At 31.6% G+C, this 27,854-nt stretch overlaps 1 long non-coding RNA gene across 1 annotated transcript; it reads right to left on the reverse strand.

The window, feature by feature from the left end:
• Nucleotides 1-38: 38 nt before the first annotated feature.
• LOC143227184 (uncharacterized) lies at nt 39-27,854 on the reverse strand. Its single transcript, XR_013014925.1, has 2 exons — nt 27,658-27,854; nt 39-1,275 (listed from the first exon to the last, which is right to left on the reverse strand). It is a non-coding gene; the product is annotated as an uncharacterized LOC143227184 (long non-coding RNA).

Here is a 27,854-nt window from a genome sequence, read left to right on the forward strand (position 1 = left end):
TTAAATGAGATTTGTAGTCATCCAAAAACATTGTGTGGTTTATTGAGGAAATCATAAATTTGAAGAACACACATTTGCATGACACCAGACGAAACTTTACATTATTTTTATAGTTCCGTGTCGTCGTTCCATGCTAGAATTAACGTCATGGCAACGACATTTTTAGTGTTCCACCTCTTAAGCTCTTAGATGGTTTGAGATTGTCGTTCACTGTGTGAATGTTTGTGTCTTGGTTTGCTCGTCAGAGCTGATTTCATTCTTGTTCTGGGATTATAAGAACTAGATGATGTTTCAGTGGTTTCACTGCAATTTTTCATTTGATGCGCATGCTTATTTCTGTCGTTGATTTTCACGTGTTTCCGAGATCTCGAATGAGACTTATAGTTATTGGCAGATCTGATTTTTTTTTTGTAACATATGGATTTATAAAAACTATGACTACAGGTTTTGACTTCTGCTCCCACTCTGCCTTTAGGACACATCTTTTTATGTTTCTCGCGTCTCTTACGCGTAACAGACTTCTTATTGCTTTTTTTCTCGAGTTCTGTTTGACTCTGTGTGTTATCGAAATCAAATTTTTGCTGTATGACAATTTTTGGCATCAGATTTTTGTGAGGAAGTTCAAAATTGAATGTTGTTCCATTACTGACGGCTGTGCAAAAGTCTTAGCATCACATACAAAAGCAGGATTGTCTATTCCATTCACAGTGTTTAATCTGGTTGTATTACCATATTCAACTTTGGAATGAGCGTTATTAATTTGATTTGGAATGGAGGATTGTTCACTTTGATGGGTGGGAAAGGAAACTTCAATATCTATTTTAGAAACTGTCGAAAGTTCGGTATCTTGTAATTGAGAAATAGGTATTTTGTTCAGGAGATGGATAAATTGGTCGTGATTGAGAACTTACACTATAACGATGATCCCCTGTAGGAGTTTGACGCCGACCGACTACCAACTCTTGATCTCAGGGTAACTGCTGGAATATATCTCCGAAAGGTTTTCCTTCGGTGCGTGTGCCATATTCTTTATCGCTCAATGAAACTGACTGGGGTGTAACTTTCACTGAAGTCTAGTCTCAATTGTGAGCAAACGCTAACCATTTCCAGAGTTTATCACAATTCTCCTTGCAATGTCGGAGTTCTCATTCCTGTCCAGTGGAGATTGTTTGCAAGAAGATGTAGAAAAGTGATGGTTTGTCCTTTAATTTGTCTAAATTGTTTCGCTGTACGAAGATACTGACATAGTTCCTGAATCAGTACTTTACCAAGTCTCTGAAAAAATAAAATATAGCCAGCAATTAATTGTTGAACACTAGAAGGCTCACTTCAGAATAAATTACTTATCTTCACATTCTGTAGCTTTCTAAAGTAATTTTCATTATTCTGTGTGGCAATATAAATCTGAAATTACATGGAATTTTCTAGTGATCATAAAATGAGAATGAGTAGTGTTACTAATAAGTAGAAACAAATTCTCTGAGAAAAGAAAGAAGAAAACGAATACACGATAGCCAGTGGAAGTCGACTGAGTATGCAGTTTCTTAACATAGATGCAAATAAACATAGGTGCAAACAATACAATACTGTAAAGCATGAAGCTATATTTGCTGAAGAATATTTCATTTCACTTGACGAAACTTCGAGAGATAACTTGCTTATTTAGGGCGTGTTTTTAAAATGTTTTTAAGCAATGCAAAAACTGATTTTATTAATTACAAGTAAAATCTATGAGGGTTTTTCACTGATCATTAAACACTTTTAATGAGATTGCATCAACAATTTAGTGTTATTTTGACTTAACAAAATTGTAAAAACGAACAGAAATGTAAGAAGTTTTGGAACGGTTGAAAGGAACACTAGAAAAAATACTAAAATTCTAGTCTTACACTGCTAAATTAAGGACGGCTCGGTGCAGCGGGCTAACAACCTACTCACTTAAATACCTATTGAAGAATCAATAGGTTCTTATTGTTCCTTGATGGAATCTAATGGTGATAACTAAACATTTTATTACAAGTATCATCTTAGTTTTTAACTTCGAGCTTAACAAAGTTAATTAGCGGCTATATTTATTCTATCATTTTACAAAATTATTTAAAATTCGTTTATCAGTACTTTTTTTAATGCACGCGTTTTATCGATAAGTGTTGTTGTTTAGAGGTATTGAAACTAGGAAGTAATTTATTTCAGTTTCAGTTTAAATTTAAAATTGGCGATTTGACTGTTATGTTAATTACGTGTTGGTGGATAATATTATATTTTAAGTGTTGACATTTTACTCGTTATATCTCAAGACTTGATATATTAACTATAATACAATGAATGCTGATGTATTTCATATTATGTGTTAGTGTAAAATAATATTAAATGAGGTGATTTTTAAGTGACCAAAACTGTGTAATACAATATGTAAAATAGTTTTAAAATTAGTAACAAAACTCTGTTCGTAAGTAAGGTAAACATTATGAAAATGTACACCCTTATCAAACTCTGTTTTTAAACATGCAACTATAATGAAATTATAAATTTTATAAATAAAATTTTCTAGTGGTTAATTTCAGAAAACATTATTTATATCAGTAGATCACATCGCATAATAATTTAAAGTTTTATTCTGAATGTTAACTATCTGTCTTAATAAAATGCAGATTAGAAAGAAATTAAGAAATATCAATATATTCCATGTATAATCCAATGATTTTACATGAAAACGAAACTTAATTTCAAATTAAGTGAAAGCTAGAACACTCCAATACTATTACTTTTCCCTTACAGTTTGACGAAGCCTCTTTCCTCTGCTTTGCCTTTTACTTTGATTTACTTTTTATTACCGTCACTGCTTGTTGCTCTTTCTCAGGGTCGTCATCACCAGATGGCAAAGCTAGCCGAATGGAATTGTTCTGCACATTCTATTTTGCCTTCTGTTGACGAACACCTCTCTCTCGGACCACAACAATTTTAACGCAGTGTTAAATACGACAATAATAATAATAAATTATATTTAATTATACTTATCATAAGATATTATGTTATAAATATTATATTAAAGCAATTTCATTTCAATTTTTTCGTTTTTATAAATTCACGAGCAAGAACGACAACAATCTACATTACTGAGTACTGACAATTATTGTTCTTCATGATTTATTTTTATTCTTTCAGTTTTCTTTGGGTAAATGCAAACACACACATATTATTTTATATTTCTCAAGGAATATTATGTTTGATTCTGCTGTAATATGTTTTGGCAAACAGGTTATTTAATGGAGAGGAAGATACGCTAGAATTATGCTTCGCACTGAGCAAAATTTAAATCAATCGAACAGTAAACAAGGAGAAAATCCACGCTACATTCTTTAAATATATTCTTGTTTACTTCAGTCTAATTCTAAATCTAATATTGATTGTAGTTTTGAATTAAGCACAAAGCTACATAATGGGCTATCTGTGCTCTGCCCACCAAGGGTATCGAAACCCGGTTCTTAGCACTGTAAATGCGCAGATATACCGCTGAACAACTGGGGGGCCTCAAATATTGAAGCTGACACATGAAATAATTCACCTGGATACACTTAAAAACAAACGCTCTCAAGACAGACAAAATAAGCTTGATGTTATTTCAACCATAACTGTAAAATACATCAGTTTCCTTCTGTACGATAGTAAACATAAACAACCATTTATTTTTAGTATTTTTATAAAAATATATTAATCTAAATAGGTATAATGGTGAGACTCATGAGGCAAAGAGAATCGATATACTGATACTTTTTTTCCTTTTTCAGTGTCATGAGCTCAACAAGTTACTCCAAGTAAGTAATGCACGTTTGTACAACGATCGTTACTTTTTCAAAATGCGGACACTAAATTATGTAAATTTATTAATATATTAAGTATAACACAAATCTTTACCACATATACCTACTGACAAAATCTTGTAATTCAACTGTCCCTTAAATTTTTATATCAGACAAAAAAAGAATATAGTTATTTTTTTAGATCATTTGTTATATAATAATATAATTAAACATTGTTTTTACTTACGAGATTTCAGCGCGTATTATCTAAAATGTGGAGATGTGTTTAGAAGTTTTGTTTGAAGTAAAATTTTGTTGCTTTATTGCATAAAAATATATAGCCTAACTTTGGTATCACAACTTATATAAAAAGGTTTGAAACTACTTTCGTTCATAACCAGTTTTACGTATGTAGAAAATTCATTAATTGTTTTTCTCGAAGCTGGACAGCTGTAACGTATCTCTGCTTATGCATTTCTTACAGAAAGATTTGATTCAAAATGTGAGAGCATTGGAATGGAAGATGAGCAAAACATTATTGAAGTTTACATAAAATGATGTAGTTGTGATGGATTCTCTTACAGAGAGAGTCAAGTATCGTAGCTCAGTCAGGATGTTGAGTTACTGAATATGTTAGAAAAACAAATACGCTATTTTCAGTAATAAAGTTGAGATTTTAAACTAATGCTAAATGCAGTCTTTATATTAGTTCTTGAGATAAACTATTTTGATAATATAGATTAAACAGCCTTGTATGTTTTTAACGGAAAAATAAAGTTTTAATGGACGTGAAGTATTTCTTGTTTGTTTCTTTTCATTTTTTCTAGTCTTAAACTTTATGATTATTTTAAATGACTCATGACAACAGAATACCAAATACCACTGATCACTTGGCTCTGTTTCTGACAACCAATGATAGAAAGTAGAATGGTATAGTTGGTTTACAACATCTAAAGTAAAGCCCAGTGGGGATCAGCAAAAGTGGGTTGAGGATTTATCTTCACCTTCCAACTAGACAAAGGTCCAACCATACAGAAATTTGGTGAAATTATGTTTAAGATGATATTATTTGGGCTTCTACAAAGGTTGAGATGATCAAAACATAACCAAGAACGTTTGTTTTATTGGAGATTAGTGTTAAATACTTGGAACAATATATCACAATCATTCATCGATAAACTGTATGGCAGCAGTTTATGTAAAGTATGGGATTCACATTCAAAATGTACTTGTGCATTGTAGAGCATGTTTGCACTTGTTTTATCATTTGCATTATAATGGTTTGTGCCATTAATAAATTCAATTTTTTAGTTATCCTTGTTTTTAACTCCTTTTTGTGTTACTTTTATGTTTCTCCTATTTCTATTATTATATGTAATAGGTACATGGATTTGTACTGTTTTTAAAATAATTTGATTCAGTACTTTGTCATGTTTCTGTGTGGGAATATAGTTAATACTTAACATATTATATATCTAAAGTTTTATTTCATGCTGTTGTTTCAGAATTTTGTGCAATTTCACAAATTTATAAAAACATTTTAAAGGGACAAAAAGAAGCTTATTAGCCCGTCATGGATGTCAGGACATTCTGGTTCTCAGCTATAACCATCTGTTACTACATGTGTATTCGTCCAATTTTTTTCTGGAACTCTGTTACATTTTCTGCCTCCACCAACAGTTGAGGCTCTCAAGAGAAGTACTTTAAAATCTTATGAACAGTAACCATTAAGTTGGTAAAGTACCTCATTTTATTTCTTGTTTTATAACTTTTACTTTGATTTGTTTACTGGCTGAAGAATAAAATATACTGTTAGGGTAGAGGTAGCAGTGAATTAAATATAGTCATACTATGAAATGTTTTATATTTATTTGGAGGATTGTAGAATTTACAAAAATGAAGACAGGGTTTTGAGATATAAGTATGTTGAACCTTTACATAAAAGTAGTAAAACACTTGTTATTAATTTATGGACAAACTGTTTGCAAAAATATTTCATTAAAACATATTCTTTTTGTACAAATGAAAATTAATGTTCACTAAAAGTCTGCCAAATTTGGTTAAAGTATGCTATATATTAAGTCATAATATTAAAACTATATAGAAGTAAAAATTGTTGGTTACAGATTCCTTTTTAATGTACAAGTCACAAATAAACTTAAAAAAAAGAAATCAATGTATTATTGCAATTAATCCCTCTAATTAAATCTGTATTTTACATAAGAAGTGAGTAATGTTGCCCAATATTTTTGGTGAATTCTTTACCTTGAATATTATAGTAGGTAAGAAAGAACACAAAATAAATCAACATGATGAGATATGAAGATCCTACCAGTAGTAAATGCTGATTTAACTGTTAGAATATTCCTATTTTAAAATTGTCTCACACGTACGCACGCACACACATACTCATTTTGTAACTCTGACTGATTGGTTGGGATCTTATTGAAACTCTCAATTACTGAGAATTTGGTCTTCAATACGTCACCTTTGGGCTTTGGCAATGAATGCATTCTGTCAGGATGAGACAGGCTTACAACACTAGGCTTTCCCTCCAAGTCATATGTTATACAAGGTAATAACTACGATTTCCTCCAACACATTGTCAAGTCTTGTTAGTGGCACTGGCTCGGCAGCTACACTTTAGTTTCTGTTTCTGCAGTACCTTCATGAGTGTCCATCTCTTTCAATTTTTCTTAAGCTATCTCAGTTGAGACAGCTATGATATGATATGGTATATTTGGCTATCCAGAGATTATCCTGTCTTTTGCACAACATCAGTATTTAATTTTTTAAGGCTGCCAAAAACCTTTCTCATTATTTGCTTAGTCCTTCAATAAACATTTATCAACAGAAATGATGCACACATTGGCAATGGTGTATCAAATAGATGTTGAACCCATTTCAGTTAGGAGTGTCTACTATAATTTGTTTTTTGACCTGGTTCTGTAACTTGAATTTTTGCATCTTCGACAATTGGCATCTATAAGCCAACCCTATTGATTTCCATTTGATATGTGTAACAAAATATTCTTTTTTGTCTTCAGTATTCTCTGGATTCCTGAAGTCACTGTGGGTCATTTTTCCCAGATGACCATTCCATCTGTTTATGACCTGATATTCATATGCTATGTATCACCTTTGCATGAAGGTTTCTTTTTCTTTGCTGTTGTCCAACAGACATTACCAGTAAGAGTGGTCTGCACTGTTTGTCCATGGATTATTTTATCATTTTACCTACATCCTCAGGCAGGTTCTTTCTACCCAAGTTATTTTCAGACAGGGAAGGGGATAAATTCTTTTCAGAGATTCATCTGATCATTATTTACCACTTCTATGAATAATCAGATTTTGATTGTTATCATTTTGAATGAGGATGTTGTAGGTTTTGTTGCCCCTACTTATTCCTTTAGAGTGCTAGACAATTACTTTTTACTCTGGGTTTTCTTTGAATGCAAGGAATCTTTTGCAAGTCAAGTCTAATTAGAATCGTCACATTCTGTATGTTCTTAGTAGCCCAACTTAATTGCCTGTTGAAGGGCATTGTGAATCCTACTAGTTTTGATAATTGTAACTATTAAAGTTTTGTGAGAATAATCAGTTGGTTAAATGCCCTTGATTAACTCTTAAATGGTGGCCATCATGAATTGATGCTACTATCTGCAACATTCCTGCTTTTTAAGGATTAATGATTATTAATTGGTTAAAAAATTTCACCATAGAGGTGTGTTCCATCATTTACTGTTTGCTGCTATATCAGTACATTATTAATTATTTAAACTTTGAATGTTGTTGTTACAAAAAGTTGTTACGGCAAGTAAACTGTAATGGAATGCTATGTAGGAAAATCAGTTGATTTTGAAATTGTAGAATGTTCAACCAATTAGAGGACTTAATTTACATTTTTTAAACAATGGACTATTCTTCAAAACATGAATAAAAAGGAGCAGGGAAGTTCATATGGTAGCTCTAATAAAATTGACCCTTGATCAGGAGCTTCAACTTAATGTCAGTCATTACTCAACTCAAGAATTTCTCTGTATTTTAACCAGCTCCAGAGGAGGTTAGTAAGGCAAATTTTAGATCTTGAAATACTGTCTACAAACACTCTTTTATGTGGACGTTAATTTTCAAGAATGTCTTTAATCCCATTGAGACAAGCATGTGAACTTTGGGTGTTGATGGTACAATTGAATACAGAAAATTCAAATTTATATGAATTATGGTAGAACAAACAAGAAGTTCTGGTTTGTTGTTATATCAGAGTCCAATTACAAAATTTGACATTATTTTACACTTGCTGATATTTTTTGCTAAATTTAATCAGTATGAACACCACAGGAATATATTCTACAAGAGTATAGGTAAATTTAGTGAAAGTAGTAAATTAATATAAAACATTCTAATAATTCAATTTGCAAAAAGAAATATGTTAATGAATATCAAGTTGAGACTGATTAGGTATGTAAAATGGAATTTTCTTAACCACCAATAAAAGAAATTGATAGGATGAAGATTTTCAATGTTTATAGTTCAAATATGCCTCACAACAAAATTTTGAAGTACTTACAAATAAATAAATAAATACTAAATAAATTGTATGACTTGAAAGGAGAAACTAAATCCTATTACTAAGTTTTATGTACTTTGGTTAAGGATTTCTGATGCGAGGAGAAAAAAAAATTGGAACATCATTGACATATCACCAACCTGAAATGTATTAAACATTTCCATTAAGAAAACCTGATAGGTCAAAAGAACGTCTGTAATACTCAGGTGGCTTAGAAAGGTTTAAGTAAACGAAAAGCTAATAAAATTCTGTTTGTATTGGAATTAAAAGTCTTGGAGGATGTGTTGAGTGTGTAGTTGAATGGGATTGCTGTTATTTTAGTTAATTCGGTTATCTTTCTCATGAAATAGCAGTTGGTTTTGATGTTAATTGTACCAAGAACTACTACTACTACCTTTTTCACAATTTTTCTCGGATTGGAGAGGTTTTCTCATGTAACATCCAATTTGTGAATGAATACAGATAGTCCATGGAATAACTTTATACAGAATAAACAACAAAACATTTTGAAAGTATTCTAGAAAAACGTAGCAGTTTTACTCAATAAAGTTTATCAATGGAAAACAATTATTTGCATCATAGCATTATGTTCTTAATATGTATATTTATTTAATAAATGCATTAGGAATCTTTAAAAGCTTTTTGAAACAATGAAAAAAAAAACAACTTAAAATGGAATTTTCAAATATTGTGGCGATTTATGAGTTGTGTTTCAGCTTCTAGTTGAGTTCTAAACACAACATATTCATAATTTGTTATCTCATTACTTTTTTTTTTCATTTGGTGTCAGTATTATGTAATGGAGTTTTTGTGTTTATGTGGGAATGCAGTTATAGGCTACTAATTTTACAATTTTGCCAAAAAAAATTTGTTAGTAGTTGAAAACAATTTTCTTGCTTCTGGTTTTACCCTTTTTTTACATTTTAATTTAGGATTTCATTGCGAGGAAAGCAAGCTTACTGGATACCTGTATTTTGACAGTTTTTCTTTTTTGAAGATTCCCAATTTGTTGAACATGATAAGTGTTTTGTAAGATGACACAATTAGGTAAGAAAGATCTTAAATTACATTTTCCATCATTCTGCTCCTTGTTTCTCAAAATTGTCAATGCTGGTGAGGAAGAGTGCCACTCATAATTATGGTTTCAAATATTTATTATCATTGTCAGTATTTTCACTCATTTGATTGAAGTGTGAATAATTAATTTATGCAGATTAGAAATGTTATGTCAGGTTTACAGCAGTTTTAAACTGAACGTTTTAATTTTGGTGTTAGCCTAAAGACAGTATGAAATAATTTTTCAATCCTATGTGAATTCATTTGTTAGGTATGTCTCTGAAAACTTTTGCTAAAAAGAATTTAAACTTTTTATAGAAACAGTAATTTAAGATTACATTGGGGTTGTCACAATCTTCATTTATTTTGGTTATAAGTTTTATAACTTGGATTAACTGCAGGCACAGGATTGTGGTAGAGATTGTATAGAAAATGACTATTGAGAATCACTATGAACATGAGAGTACTTGATATTTTTTTAGAAACAGCAAATATTATTTCTTTAGTGAGATGTTTTATATATTTCTCCATGTTTAATGTACTCTTTTTGGATGCTAATTTTCAATTTTTTTTTTATCTAATGATATTGGATGATCAGCTTGTTATGATTTGAGAAGCAGTAACATTGTTTAATCTAATGATGAACTTCCAGTTAAACTTTGTTTCTCTGATGCCTTAGCTCAAGTTACAACTTCTGCTGCATTATCCTAACTTGCTCAGTCAGGTGAAGGTTTGCTATCCATTGTATTTGTTAATTTAATATCACCCTTTGATATGATCACTAATAATAATAAAAATACAAGCAGCAGTGAGGTTTTGGGCTGAATTTAAAAGTTAATGAAAATAAATGTGCACATCTTGTATACTTAGTTCCATGATCATAGTGAGTTTAAGAAAGAACATTTAATAGAAAGACAATGAGCCACTGGTTTGAATCCCCGTCACACCAAACATGCTAGTCCTTTCAGCCGTGGGGCATTATAATGTAACAGTCAATCCCACTATTTGTTGGTGAAACAGTAACTCAAGAGTTGGCTGGGTGTGGTGATGACTAATTGCCTTCCCTGTAGCCTTATACTGCTAAATTAGGGACGGCTAGTGCAGATAGCCCTCGTGAAGCTTTACACAAAATTCAAAAAACAAAAAATACTTCTTTAAAAACAAAAGCTGAAAGGCGAGTAGGTCATTCTGATAGCATCTATTTTCTCACCAGAAGGAGTTTTTGTTTGTTTAATATATAAAAGTTTATTTGCTAAATAAATTTTAAGGTATAGCTTAAATTATTCTTAATTTCATTAAACAGTTCTTTTGTATTTGGATCAACAGAGTCAAATACTGGTGTGTCATAAAGTTGCACTAGTCTTTGATGAAATGATGTGGGACTTGTACATGTTTCAGTTTGGGTGAGAAATTTTTGTGAAAAGTGTAGTGTTAAGGAAATATCAAAAAAGAAACAGGAAACTGAACCTAAATAGTTTTCTTACTCAGGTAAAGTTTCAGTGTATTATAATCTGGAATCATCTAAACTTAACCAAGTACTAAGATACATTTTATAATAAAATTGTTTTGCAAAATAATTTGAAAAGGTTTAGAATTTTATTGGTAAGGGAAAAATCTTACCTCACAGTTCTTTTGACATTGTTTGAAAATGTTACTACTTATGATGGTGAAGGTGACGAGGTGCCACATAAAAGCCTTGTAAAAAGTGATTTCTTCAGGTGTAAGTTAGCTAATTAGATAGAAGAGTTGCATGATGAAAGAAAAGTTAGGGTTGTTGTAAATGGAATTCAGTCAAACTAGATTAATGTCACAAGTGAGGTACCTCATGGATCAGTCTTGTAAATTTTGCTCTTTTTCATTCATGTCAGCGACATAGATGAAGGAATGGTCAATAAATTACTTAAATTTAGTGATGATATCAAGGTCTTGGATGTTACTAACTATGGGGAAGATGTTGCTACTTTACAAAAGGTTTTAAATCATTTAGTGAGATGGGCAAATAAATGGTAGATTTATTGTAAATACAAGATACTGCATGTGGGTTAACATGATGTAAATTATATATATAATTTGGATGGGAATAACTTTGGATGAATGATATTCATTTGTTGGAAAGGGTTCAGGAGGATGTTTATTACAATCATGCCTCAGATAAAGGGGCCATCATATGAGGAGAGATTAAAATGTCTGAAATTGTTTTCTCTTGAAAAAAGAATAGTTCTAAAGGATCTTATTGAGGTATTTAAGATTGTACATGAAATTTATAACAGTGATGCATGCTCTTTCTTATACTTGATGGCAAAAATAGCAGGTCTATGCAACACAAGTATAAATTTGGGCAAGGTAGGAGTTATTTTCAGCTGAGACAGTATTTTTCAAACAAGGTGGTTGGTCTTTAGAATGGGCTGCTTTTGGATGTTGCGGTGGTAGTAAATTTGAATAAGTTTAATAAGAGAAGGCTTGATAACTACATGAATAATAAGGATTGTCTTTAAAATTTTATTTTATTTATTTGATAGTTTTAGTTCAGAGGATAGGATAGTTGAGATGAACAAAATGATTTTGTTGTCCCTAAACATTATGTTATGTTATAACCTCATTTTATTCATAATATTACACAAGTTAGGACACAATATATTACTTTGTTTAATTTATAATACTCTACAGATAGTTTCATTTCTTTTTGTAACCTGATTTCACTTGTACTTCAGTAGTAAAGTCATAACTTGTTTTGAACTGATCTCAGTTTCATTTTTGGACAGAAATTAAATATTATCTTATAGACACATCTTGCTTTCACTTCTTTATAGCAAACCAGTTCTACTTTGATACAGGTAAGGTCACATTATTCAAGAAACTGATCTCCCACATTCGTACAATTGAGTGCATATTAGGCTAATTATTCTATAAAATAATCTAATATGAACATTAGTACAGTAAAGTCATTTCATAAATTGTTCTCATCACCATATGTTAGAAAGTGATATAACCTTCACTTCTACAAAGTAAGGTTGTATTCTGATACAAACTGACCTCACTTATATTTCTGTAAAGGTATGGTCATATGTTGTTATAAACTACAAACTGATTTCAACACCAGTACAAAAATTTATTACATAAACTGTTTGCACTTCCACTTTAGTACAGTAAGGACATATCAAGCTGTAACTTCATCTTCTCATCAGTCAGTAACATAATTAGGCCAACTGTTGTTACTTCTACTTCAGTATACTTAGGTCAAGTAATAAATTATAATCTTGTGTCCTCATTGATACACTAATATCAATGAGTGATATTAGGGCAACTGTTTTCACTTCCACTTGAGTACAGTTAAGGCATGTTATAAACTATAATCTCATGTCCTCATCAGTACAGTAATATAATATTAAGTCAGCTGTTGTCACTTCTATTTAAGTATAGTTAAGTCAGGTAATGTAGTATAAGCCTCATATCCTCATTAATGCAGTGATATCATATCCACTGTTGGCATATCCACTTGAATGCACGTAAGTCATGTTATACACTATAAATTTCGTATTCTCATCAGTGCTGAAATGACATTTACTTCCAGTACACATAAACTTACATTTCGATATCAATTATTATCAAGTTTAAGACATTTAGGTTATGTCAGAATGCATCAACTAATCTGACATTTACTTCAGTATAGATAAATTTATACTTTTTTATATGCTGATTTCAGCTTCATTTCTGAACAGAAAGGTGATATTATCTTTTAAACATATCTTGCTTCCACTTATTTATAGCAAACTTCTTCTACTTTGAGACAGGTAAGATCACATTATTCTTGAAATTGATCTCTCACATTTGTACAGTTAAGAGCATATTAGGCTATTTATTCTATAAAATATTCTAATCTGTACATTAGTACAGTAAAGTCATTTCATAAATTGGTCTCATCGCCATTTCAATACACTACAATAAGGCCATATGTTACAATGTGATATAACCTTCACTTCTGTGCAGTAAGGTCATATTTTGATACAAACTGATTTCACATATATTTTTGTAAAGGTATGGTCTTATGTAGTTAAAAACTGCAAATTAATTTTGACACCAGTACAAAAAGATATTAAGTAAACTATTCTCACTTCCACGTCAGTACAGTAAGGTAATTCTTAGCTATAACCTCATCTTCTCATCAGTATAGTAATATATTAGGCCAATTTTTGTTACTTCTACTTCAGTACACTTAAGTCAAGTAATAAACTATAATCTCGTATCCTCATTGATACAGTAATATCATGTTAGGGCAACTGTTTTCACTTTCACTTGAGTACAGTTAAGTGATATAATAAACTATTTTCTCATATCCTCATCAGTACAGTAATATAATATTAAGTCAGCTGTTGTCACTTCCATTTGAGTATAGTTAAGTCAGGGTATAAACTATAATCCTCATATCCTTTTTAGTGATAAAATATTAGGTCAAGTGTTGTCATATCCTCTTGAATGCAGGTAAGTCGTGTAATAAACTATAATTTTCGTATTCTCATCAGTACAGTAATATCATACTGTGCAACTGTTCTCACTTCTAATTCTGTACAGATACCATCATATAATGCTACAAACTAATCTCACTTCTACTTCAATCTGATTCAGTGAAAATAAATACACAGTACAACTGCTGAAATGACATTTATTTCCAGTACACACAAACTCACATTTTGATATAAATTATTATCAAGTAAAGGAAATTTAGAATGCATCAACTAATCTGACCTTTACTTCAGTATAGATAAATTTATACTTTTTTATATGCTAATCTTGTGTCTAACTAATTAGATATGAAGTTACATTATCTTATCAGTTAAAATGGCTTCCATTTCATTTCAGGTAAGCTCATACTTTGTTACACAGTGAATAAATTGGAACTTCAGTACAGATGTGTAAAGTTATTTTGTGATACACTCAGTTGATCTAAACCCCAGTACAACTCAGTTAGGTCACATGTTGTTATACATTGATTTAATCATAAGATCAGTGGAGTTGTGTAAAGTCATTTTGTGATACACTCAGTTGATCATGACCTGAGTACAAGTAGGTAAGGTCACATGTTATTATACATTGATTTAATCATAAGTTCAGTACAGTTGTGTGTAGTTTTGTCATACACTGATATCATGTATTGGTGTCAGCTGAGTCATGAAATGTCATAAAGTGGTCTCATGTTTAATATTAATTGATATAAAACCAATAAATAAAGTAACAGATATTAAGCTTTACATTCCACATTTCATGATCTTGAGAAATTTATTAGCAATGTAGGAAATTTAACATTATACCATTTGTCTACATTGATAATTTACCTTATTATTATTAGAATTAGAAATACAAAGTTTAAGAATGTTAATGTCTTTTGAGATCTCTCTTATATTCACTGCACATTGTATCTCATAAGATAATGCTGGATAAAGTGTCATGAATATGTTTGGTAGTCACTGTACTTAAAGTACCTCTACCCACACTATCTGTGACATATGGATACTACTTTCAAAAGAATTGTTTCTTGTTTAGAAATACCTGTGCAGACCTCTTCTAAACATAGAATTTCACATTAAAGTGTTACTTTGTTAGGAATAAAATTGATTTACCTAAAGTTAGTATTTTAATTAAGATTAGTAAAAGTACTATAGTAATTAAATATTTTGTAATATTGAACCTTCCAAAACTATTCTATTCATATGTCTTTCTGACCTAAAACCCAAATATCTGGATGTTTTAGCATTATAGAATCGTCTTGCAAGAAAATCTGAACATTTTTCTTTAGTTTGTTATATTACACAATGATTAAAACATATTGGAATCCTGGACATCTAGTGCTTTATGTTTCTTCTTATATCTGGAGAATCACAGCAACACAGTACCTGAAATATTATGTACCACTGAACTATATGATTCTATAGTTGAAGTTACTGTGTTATTATGTTCATATTGTTCTTGCTTTTTGCTGTCATTATTCTGCTGTTGTTAAACAGTATAGCTTAAATATGTTATTTGATCTCTTTGTTTGATTGAAATAATATTTAATAGTACTAGTGAGAAAACCCATAATTACAACGAAAACTTATTGATTGTTACTTAAGATAATTATTTATGACACATTATATTTCTTTAGCTTTTACCCATAGTCTTTCAAAAGAACTGAAAAAAGTGGTGTCAGGATTGTAAATATATTGTTATACAACCACAAGAAAATTAAAAACAAAAATCATTATATTGTGTATAAAAAGTAATGTATAACACTTGTAATGTAAGTTTAATGTATTCTTCTAATATAAGACTGTGCAGTCATTATTGCTGGATTAAACCATTACAGGAAATTAGTTAAGTGACAAAAATGCGTATTAGTAATAAAAGAAAAGGTATTAATTATTAATTAACTAAATCGTTAAAGCACATCAGTTATGATATGAAAGATAATATTGTAATAGAAGATTAGTTACATAAGAAACATCTTCTTAATTGTTGTTGAATTTGACTATTATAGAAGATTAATTACACAGAAAGAGATAACTTATTAACAGTTCTTAAACTAAATTATAACAAATTAGTTATATGATAAGAAATGTGTGAATAGTTATTAAACTAAACTATTACAGAATGTGAAATGTACATTGTCATTGATAATGTGTAAAGTACTAGATAACTCATAACATTTAGTGATTTTTTCTGTACAATGTCTCAGATATATGAATCCATGTTCAGTGTTATATAGCAATGGCAATTTACTACTTAATTGTCAAATAATCCCTACTTGTACAGCAACTAAACACAAAATTAAACCAATGTAAAGGAACACCTTTATACCTATACTAATTAATAACCTAACATCCACCTGCAACGACCCCTAAAATACAGTATCTGTTTATACTCTCCTCCTTGAGACATGTTTTCATCAATGGTCATATTGAAACTCCCTCTTAGCCTGAAGATGATCTCAGAAGGTCAAAACATTATTATCTCCTTATCAGTGAAATTGTTAATACCCATACCAGCCCTTTCGACATACATTTTTATTTCAAGTGTTTCTCGTTATCAAGAAAAACTTTCACTAGTATTCAAATATTCTTAACGTTAGAAATGATCTGTTCTCTACAAATCTGTATTGCATAATTAAGATATTTCTATTATTATGTTAACTATATGTGTACTGTTTGCTTTGTGAAAAATAATCATTTCTTTTAGATTGTATAGATATGTGTGTGATATTTAACTATTTGCAATTGGGAAATTTCACTTATCTTGCAAGCAGGAACAGTTGTTTTTATTCTAAGCTTTAAAATCAAGCTTTTTTGATATTTCATGTCAATAATAAGTGTTTTCTTGTGTGGTTATTTTGATTTGTTAATGCTATTATGTATCTGGAAAGCAGCTTGTTTCTTTTTGAATAAACCATTTTCTGTTTATGAAGGTATGTAAAAATATTTGTACATTATTAAAGACAAAAATTCCTACAAATTTTTTTGCTTACATTTCCATGGTTCTTAGATATATTTTACCATAACCATGGTCAGTGTATTCATGTATGAATCCAGTATATACATCAGATAGCTTAAGGGAATGTTTTAGAAGTTTGATTAGCTACAATGGTTGTAGAAGAGTGAGGAAGAGACATACTTTTATATTTGTTTATTACAAACTGCTGAGAGGAATAGAACAAGTTCAAATTTTTCATTCAAATGTGATTCATTACATAAGTGAGAAGTGAAAGCAGTACAACAATTAACAGTGTAGTTGTTATAATAGGTTAAATAATTGTAAACACATAAACAAATAGTGGTGCAGGTTAGAAATAAATAACCTCTACATATTACAACTGGTGTAATTTTGCGTAACTTGAGTAGTTTCCACAACAAGAACTATTAAATTTATTCTGTTATAACCTCATTATTTTTAGTGATCGGGCTTTTTTATTTTACTTTAATAAATAACCATTTCAAGACGTAACTAAAGTGAAACAGGACTTGAATGTGGTATAAAATGTTCGTCAAGCGTAGTCAAGGACCTATAATATTGAATGGGTGAACAAAACGTCAGAAATAGAAGGTGCTAGAATTCTTTACAGTCGGCAAATACACGTCTGTGAAGGGTATGTTGAGGATTAACTCGCATTAAGTCGCTGCTGACTGGTATCCTTGTGATGTTTTGTTACATACAGCCGGCGAAACGAACAGCTTTAATATTAATATTTCACAGTATTCATATTGGAACGTCAAGAAGTATAAACATTTATGTTATTAAAGTACTTATTAAAGCGTTCATTTATCTGTTTCGTCCAGCTTTTGTATGTTATCAATCGTGTGAATTAAATTATTGAATTCACAGATCCCGGTCACAGTATAGGAGTTGTTATCGATCAAATTACTTATGGTATATAACCTAACTTTCTCATCTTTTCTGTGTTCCACTTACGTATCACATTAAAAATAAAAAGATTCTAAAACCATGTTCGAGCCAAGTCGTTTCTAACATGCGTGTCTTTATCGTGCTGTGTTAAGAATACTCAAATGTCTCTCTCACGCACCTATACAGTACTTAAGCCATTTGTTGTTGTAGCCCCTTAAAGCACTGCGTGTATTCGTTTTCGCAGATTTGTGTATGACGTAAACACTTATAAACACAGTGCCAAAGGTTACTGTGACTGACATAAAACAGTTATGACGCAACGCTTCTTTTTCATACTACCCAGTTGACCTCCTGGACGTAGGCTCGTGCTTACACAAGGCTACAAGTCGTAGACTCATTCCGTACCATGAGATTTCTAGAAAATCCCCATTTTCTGTCGTGGAAAGAATCTTTAAATCATTTCGTTAAACTAAGGACATTAGCTTGTCAACAGTTTATTTACATTTACAACCAGAATAAGAACAGGAATGACCCGTTCAAGTGGGGGGATGAGATTGAAGGACATGTAATAAAGTTGAATCACGAAGCTAAAACGGCAAGACTAAGCTTACGTGCCCCGAGGATCTTAAAACACTTGAAAGAAAATAGTAAATCTCTAGCTGGTTTGTGGGCAGAAGAATGTCTTGAGTCTATTTTAGAAAGCTGCCCAAGAGAACCGTATGGAGATGTTTTGGAGTGTTATCGTGAGGTAGAAGAGAACATGAAAAAAAGAAGGAAAGAAGTGTTAGCAGCTTTAGAAGATGATGAAACTTACTTAACTGTAGGGATGTTTCCGCGGCTTGGTGTTCAGGCATTTACTGAACCGGTTTATAAGCCCACACCAGAATCAGGTATCACTATGTCACTCTTTGTTCCAGATGAATTGATCTGTCAGGATAACCCAATATATAAAGCTACCTTTATTTCTCTTGAAAAAAGAAGAGGAAAGCGAGCGAATGTTAATATTCCAATATTTAAAGACAGAAACACACCTGACCCTTTCACTGAAAATCTAGAAGCACTTGGAGGTGATGTTCAGTTTGGAGATGAAGCTAAACCAAACCATGTTTATGAAGATTGTTCAGTGATTGGACAAGCCAGTTGTTCTTTACAGACTACAATACAAGCCTCTTGTTTAGAAGATTCCATGTTCATGCACGACCAGCTGTGTGTCTTGGCTCCAATAATGATGGCTTTAAGTGCATCTTCTCCAGTAAGAAGAGGTTACCTCACAGACCATGACTGTCGATGGCAAGCAATGGCTGAAAGTTATGATGACCGAACAAGAAGAGAAATCAACCATCCCGAAACATTAGACTATAAAATTCCTAACCATTCTCGTTGGGAATCAAACTTCTTATATTTCTCATCAGGTGGAGTACATTTAAATGATTTACCCATTGTTTATGATGAACAGTTTTATGAAGAACTTACTTCGAGCGGAATAGATTCTCAAATTGCTCTTCAAGTAGCGTGTGCTCTTTTGAGGTCTCCACTAATGATAAGCTGGGAACAACTGGAAGAAGATGAAACTGGAATAAGCAATTCTCTCTCACTTTTCCGTTTTCCAGCTGTCTCCTTAAGAACCCCCGATTATCATATATCGGCATTCTGGCGTGTTGAAATCAAAGCAATGGATGTCCAAATAACGGATTTTGAGAACGCTGCTTATGCAATTTTCGTAGCTCTTTTTTCCAGGGTTGTTTTAGAAAAGAAACTGAGTTGGCTTATTCCCATGAGCAAACTTCAAGAAAATTTCCAAGCAGCGCAGAAACGAGACGCTGTTCGTGGACAGAAGTTTTGGATTGTTCAAGATCTCACTTTAACTACAGGTGCATGTTTTGAACAAGACCAGGAAAACTGGAAGCTTCTTAGTGTGAATGAGATAATAAATGGATCCAAAAATGGGTTTCCAGGAATCGTCCCAGTGATAAAGGATTATCTTCGTGAAAATGTCAGCTCCGATACTGTTACTGAGCTTGATAGATACCTTAAACTTATACAACAACGTGCTGCTGGAGAAACCATGACAGGAGCTGCATGGATCCGCCAGTTCATCAGAAAGCACAAGAAGTATAGAGAAGATTCGGTGGTGAGCGAGGAGATAACTTACGATCTAATAACCACTATTGACCAAATTCAAAAAGGTGTTCTCCAGTGTCCTGATTTACTAGGTTGAAAGAATCAACTTTTAACACACAATAAATACGTGTTGGTAAAATAGTTATTAGTGGTTATAAAGTCATTGTAAGAATGTGTAAGCTATTTGGTAGAGTTATTATGGTAGTTTGAATCGTGCATATCTCTTTATACTAAAGCTATTAGATTTTTGTATTAGTGTAAATGGGAGAATAAACGTAGTTTTGTCATATCTGTGACAATTGTTTATTTCGTCAATTTCCTCCTTACATACATGTATGAGGGTCTATCCGAGCAAGTACGAGTATTTCAGTAAACAAACGTATAAAAATGTAAAACTGCACAAATTGATGTTAACATAAGGTATTAATATGAAACGTTCAGAGGGAGAATACGATATTATGTAATAACTGGAAGTTAGTAGTTGTGGAAGGTTCAGAGTGTAGCACTAACTGTAGGGTGAACGGTTGTGTTAGGACCTGTTGTAAGTGGTGTTTGCAGTTAAAAACAATTGTGAAAATTTCAGTGATGAGAGATGGAGAGATAGACCTTGTTTCTAAATAAAGGTTTTTAATAACCGTATTAGCTGTATTTACTATTTACTTCAAATCATCACGAATCAAGGAAGAAATATTTTTATTTAAAAAAACCTTAAAAAACAATAATCTTGAAGAAGAAACAGTTAAGAAAGTATCACGTTTGGGACAAATGTTAAAAATGTTCACCTTCTAGATATTTTGAAGTTAATGGAAACGGAGAATATTTTACTAATAATTGTTATAAACCTTTGTCCAAACTGTGTATCGCCACATAGTTTCTAGTGTCGCAAGTCCCCAGACATACTGCTGTACCACTTGGAAAAAGGAAACTGAATTTAAAAAGTTATATTTATTGTGTGTTTTATTGAAACATTTTATTTTTAAATTTTGCTTTGGGAATATAACTGGTTTGTTTGTTTTTTGCGCAAAGCTACTCGAAGGGAATCTGCACTCGCCGTCCCCAATTTTGCAGTTTAAAGCTGAAGAGGAGGCAGCTAGTTTTATTTTATCTGTCTTATTCTTATGATTTCAAAACATTTTATTGCTGAGCGTTTGTAGATGACAGTTTTATTATGTTTGAATACGATATATATACATATTTCTTTACTTCAACATTTTTTGTACAACGAGCATATTATATACACTGAAATACAGTTGTATATTTCTTTATAACAAGGTTAACTGTTCTGTTATTATTACAAATCAGATCACAACTACTCCATATGATAGCAAAAAAAGTATATGCAACACAATAAACCTAAAATAGTTTCAAAATTTTAAAAAGTTAAACTTTATATCTAGTTTTGGAACAATTCTTCTTATATATGAAATGTTTCAATTTGGGATGATCCTTTCTATAGATATCTGTTTCAAAATACTTTTTATATTATTATTGCTAAAACAATTACATTGATATGCATAAGAGGGAATAAAGGGTCATATTGTAAGATATTAAAGACAAATTAATATTAAAGAGGACAAATATAATTAAAGTAATTTCGTCACTTTATCAACAACACGAGATAAACAGGTATTAAAATAAATAAAACAATTTTTTTTCTTCTAATTTTCCACCTTCTGTTTTCAAATTTATCTTCACATCCATTTTTAAAGCAATATGATACTTAATAAATTTGGAAGTAAAAACACTATCATCATATGGTAGTGTAATCTATTGCATCTCATGTCCAGTTACAGCAACACGTATAAGGCAAGGTTATAAGGATTCCCGCGCTCGGATAACAGTTTTGTTTCTTTGAGAATTTCGCGCAAAGCTACACCAGGGCTATGTGTAATCGCCGTTCCTAATTTAGTAGCGTGAGACTAGAGGGAAGGCAGTTAATCATCACCACCCTTTTATCAACGAATAGTGGGATTGACCGCGACATTTTAACGCCCCCATGCTGAAAGGCGAGCGTTTTCGGTGCGATGGGGATTCGAACCCGCGACCCTCAGATTATGATTCGAATGTCTTAACCCACCTGGCCATGCTGGTCTGGAAATATAATTGACAATCTCTAGTTTTTTAGTTCAGCGTGAATTTCAAGTACCTTAAAGAATTTCGCAAGGTTTATATTTTATTATGTAAATAATCTATATCTTTATGATTTTCAGGGATAATACAATTTGTGATAATTTAATATAATTTAAATCTAAAAATTTAAAATACACACACTTCACTGTTTTTAATTTGTTTTTTTGTTAAAACCACTGACCATATTGTCAGTAACGGACAGAACGTCAATCTTATAGATTCTGTGAAAAGTTATTTGTGGAAAGTGTGAACAAACGGAGGTATCTACACCTCTTCAGAATGTTAACTATAAATCTTTGATAGTACTTGTAAAAGATTAAACTTAGAACTTATGTTGGCTCTCAATGGTACCCGAAAATGGGATAACTGAAACACGCGTAGACTGCCCCATATCCACTGTTTAATGCCGTAGTGCACAAAATATCATGTAACTAAATCAAATAACTACATATTATTTGCAAGAGATAATATACCCGAGCAACTTGAGATATTAAAAGTCACTTTTGTTTGGAGTTACCACTACTTATTTTGCTACACAATACACAATTAATTGATGAAGATGTGTGATAAGCTTCAAAGTTTTCGGAACACACTTTCTCAATATTAATTGCAAAATGGAAATAATATTATACTTATATTTAGTATTTCATGGTAAAGTAATTACAATGTTTAAATATTTATTTAAAATTTTTAGTAAAGCGATAAACGGAAGAAACTACTTATGAAAGATTATGTAAGAAAAATACCCCAAATTTTAAGTTGTATGAGACATCAGTTTGTAATTATACCCATTCTAAACAAATGGATAAGTCCTAAGTGAAGATGTTTCAAATAATTTTAAGTATAATAACATTGACAGCTTTATCCTCAACTCTTGAAATTAAATTTAACTAGTTACTTTTAAACGAACTTATTTGAAATTACTTCTGCACAATACAATAAACATTACTCACAATACTTTAAACAACAAATTCTTACCACCCCTTAATTTTCATATCGTATATGGATTAATTCTCGTGATCTCCTCTCGTTTTATTGTCTCAAAAACTTTAAAGATAATAATAACAGAAAAAAAATATCTTCTTTTCAGTGTACAAACTTCTACCCTCAAATTCAGTTGATGTTTGTGTATAAAGATCTAGCTTCCACACAGACGTTGTGGCTTTGCCATATGGAAAACACTCGCCCACAGATACTTCTTTCAACATAAGGATCGTATACCAATGATCTTAGTACAAAGTTCAATGTTCGGGTTTAAGATTATGTATAGAGACTACAGGGTCACATTGACAAAGCAAAAACCCACTTAAAATTGGACTTAGCTCACATTTCCAAGTATTTAATGGGACTGGCCATCCATCACTGAAACCAGCCACTCGTTCACATAAATAAACATCATATTACAAAATTTCATACAACAATTTTTCTAACATTATACAACATATCCAGAGCTTGGACTTTGTATTGATAAAAGGTTACTCATAACATAAGATCGCCAGTTCCTAATGAATTACAACATTCTTATACCACAAATAATTCTGAATAGCTTTGCTTACAACTAGCCGTTTGTTATGGGTAGTTATAATTATAATCCAGTGCCTTATGGAACGTATTATTTGTGCTTCTCTGTCAAATATTCTATAATCTGTACTTCTTTCTATTTAAGACTTTACCAAATACTTTAAGCTTCGCTGGAGAAGGAATAAGTGTATTCCGAAAAGTTCAAAGCTTTTGTAAATGAAAGTAATTTATATCTTATCGACCATCTTTCTAGTACTTTGTTCTTATAACATCATAAATACACAACCATTTGGCCGATTTAACCATTTAAGTTCGTCATTTGGTTGGGTTTGGTGTGTTTCGAATTTCACACAAAGCTACACGAGGGTTATCTGCCCTAGCCGTCCCTAATATGGCCCTGCATGGCCAAGCGTGTTAAGGCGTGCGACTCGTAATCTGAGGGTCGCGGGTCCGAATCCCCGTCGCACCGAAAACGCTCGCCTTTTCAGCATGGGGAGGGCGTTAAAATGTTACGGTCAATCCCACTATTCGTTGATAAAAGGGTGATGATGATTAGCTGTCTTCCCTCTAGTCTTACATTACTAAATTAGGGACGGCTAGCACAGATAGCTCTCGAGTAGCTTTGTGCGAAATTCAAAAACAAACAAACAAACAAACTGTCTCTAATTTAGCAGTGTAAATTAGGGACACACTACAAGGTCATCTATAATCGCTAACTGAGAACTAGAGAGATACACTCGGAGGTCTTCTGTAGTATAAAAAATAGCGCTTATGTTTTTTTTTATGTATAACTGTGTTACTCCGTAATTTGATTGCATAAAACATTCATATGATATACCACATCAGTTAACATCTTTATTTTTACTGGAACTGGTCCAATAGTCGTTCAACCTCTCATAAAAAATTTAATCTAATTACGAAATATCATCCTGATGTAATCAATCTACAGGCATCTTTCCCACAAATACGTATTTAATTATCAAAATTACGAATAGATTGAATATACATTTGATGTATTTTAAACTGTTATAAATATGTCAGTATTTTTTACTATCAGATCTGTATACCACCAATGGCGTTATTTTCAGCTGTTTTTCTTTGTTCGTTTACTTTGTTATATTTCGCAAAAAGCGACACGAGGACACTCTGCAGCACCTAATTTTGAAATAACAGACTACGTGAAAGGCAACTAGTCAATAACACCCACCCCCAATTCATGGTTTACTTTTTCAGGCCACATAGTGAGAATTGTGCGTCATTCTTTAACGCATATATAGATCATCTATATATATTGCAGAATTGTTAGTGTAACTATATGGTGTCAAATGCTTCTATGAGCCCTTACCACTGGTTTAATAATAAGTTTGAATGCTTATAACACTTACAGTTGAGTTTCAATATTTGTGATGGGCACGGCACAGCTAGCCTATTGTGTAGATGTGTTATTCACAATGAAAAACCAGGTGGTTAAGGCAGTTGACCCGTAATCCGAGGGTCACGGGTTTGAATTCCCGTCACACCAAACATGCTCACCCTTTCGGCCGTGATGGCGTTATAATGTGACGATCAATCCACTATTCGCTGGTAAAAGAGTAGCCCAAGAGTTGTCGGTGGATAGTGATGACTAGCTGCCTTCCCTTTAGTCTTACACTGGTAAATTAGGGAGGGCTAGCACAGAGAACCCTCGTGTAGCTTTATGCGAAATTCAAAACAAACCAAACCAAACAATAACCTTACCAATCTGTCACTTCTAGCCTTCCTAAAATCCTGCACTACATACGTTGAAAGGGTTTTGTTAGATTATAGTAAATTACTGTGTTAATTTAGTTAATTTAATATCCAGTATAGCTATTTCAACTCGTATTAAATATACTTATGGGAAAAGATAATTTAATTTTTAAGTTTCTAAACTTTCTCTGTGCCCAATACAAAACACTTGATGCAAACTAAAATTAGTGACATTGAGTTTTTTTAAAACTGTGTGACTAGATGACTTTTAATATGCCCAATTCCCGTTGGTGTGCTACAATACGGCTTAAAACAAATACGGGAGGTTACATATATTCAGCCTGTGTTGTTATTCTGTTGAGACTTTGTCGGAACGTGTCACAAACTAAATAAAACGTGTTATATATGTTTATACAATTTACAATATTAAATCTAATGAATTCTATATGTATTTTAACTGAATATTATAATGAAAAATATCAACTTATGTGTTTTCATCGAGTTTTATTAATATATAAACAGAATTAGCAGTGCCCGTGTAGGTTGTTGTTGTAAGTGATCATGTAACATCTAATATGTTTAATTGACGTATAACCGCGCTTCGTACTTTGGTACCAACGGTGCATTATAATACTAGTGAAATCCCACTAGACGATTACGGTAGCACAAGAGTCGGCGATGGGTGCGTTGAATAATTGCTTTCTGTTTAACTATGAGCTTAAATATAGTTAGGAATGGTGTATGTACCTTGCATAACTTTGCGCGAGTATTGAAAACAAACAAACATAATTTGTGGTTTATATTCAAGAACTGATTATTCAGTAGAATAATTTCACTCAGGAATATAACGTTTTGAAAATAATTTTTGACTACGAAACTAACATTAAGTAAGTAAATTAAATAACAACATTTATTGTTTCATTACTTTTTGTTTTGTAAGAAGAAAATGAAACCAAGAAGAATTGTTCAAATTTATTTGTATATTTTTGTGGTTTTTAAATTTATGATAACAAAAATAAGTAAGTTTCTTCTCGTTAGTACAACATTGTGTGAAAAACGTATTATATATTAAGTTAAAAAGTAAGGACTTGAAAGGTATCGGAAACACTCTAGTTCTCAATTAAAGACTATTTGTGTTGTATTATATGTTGAAATTAAATATGATAATTGAGCAGCTAATCAATGTTTATTAGTTTTGTAATTAAAATATTAATATTAGAATTGTTTATATTTTATATTCTATATTTTTATTTTATACTTTTAATAAAAAAAAGAAAACCGTATGGGACATAAACAACATTATTTTTGGTTTGGTTTAAATTTTGTATGTTTCTGTTAAATTGGATATTATCTCGCTGGTGCAGCGATAAGTCCACGGATTTAGAACGTTAATATCAGGGGCTCGATTCACCTCGGTAGACTTAACCGACAGCCAGTTGTGGCTTTGCTACAATAGAAAGTACACATAAACACTTATTTAAATATATATTCTGGTGCATCCTTTGATTAATGTAATTTTTCTTGTTAGATTCAGGATTAGAGTGAAACATATAAGAGGATATTTAAATAATACACACATAGAATGCGAATTCTGTAAAAAACGCCTTGCGTACTGGTACAATGAAAAATATTTGAAATAACACACATAACATTGCTTGTGATTCTCACATTTCACTGCCAATAAACAGTGATTATAAATTTCAGTTTATACAGTGTCATGATAGTTACACGTGATCTAGAAAGGTTAGCAAATTAACGTTCGAATTATAAATATTGCCTATTGGTAGAATGTGGGAAGTTCTTAACACCCAATTCTATTACACACTGAATCCCGCCCTACTCGAACTTTCCGTTTGTAGTTTTCAATATTTCTTACAAATACGAAAGGAAAAACTTCATGTAAGAAACAGAAATTTCTTTCATGAAAGCAAAGAAAATGAAGAGAAGGTTAGTTATTCTTTGTTTGTCGTAAAGTTATATCACAAAATATTTTACGTAACATAATCCTGTACACGTTTCATTATCAAAAATTAGATGTTTAGTTTCATAAAAAGAATAAAAAAAGTTACCTTAATTAATGGTAATATTTAGATTGTTGGAAATATTTTAGCTACCGAAATTCATTGCAAAAACTACAAACTATTAATTATAATATCACTGATAATTAATGAAACTACATTTTATTGCATCCTTTAAATATCGTACTGAATTCGTTTGAATTTCGGTTTACTTTTATCACTGCAGTAGCTACAAGTTACCTCTGACTTTTGATTATGCTGTGATATAATGAAACGTTTAGTCATTTACAATTTGAACAACTTAAATAATAAAACAACACCAGTTATGGTTCTTGTTGACTACCTGCTCATGGGCTATTTCATCCTCCCTATAGCTGCAGGCCAGGGAACTAGAATACGCTTCCGTAACAGACATAGTGTATATGGTGAAGATTTTGGGTATTATAGACCACATGATCGGCTCAGAAACGAAGGAGGATGTTAAAGAACTACATATTATTGGTATTTCTATGTCCTTCGCCCGGCATGGCCTAGCGCGTA

The sequence above is a fragment of the Tachypleus tridentatus genome, chromosome 9, assembly GCF_004210375.1.
Source record: "Tachypleus tridentatus isolate NWPU-2018 chromosome 9, ASM421037v1, whole genome shotgun sequence".
NCBI classification, from domain to species: Eukaryota; Metazoa; Arthropoda; class Merostomata; order Xiphosura; family Limulidae; genus Tachypleus; species Tachypleus tridentatus.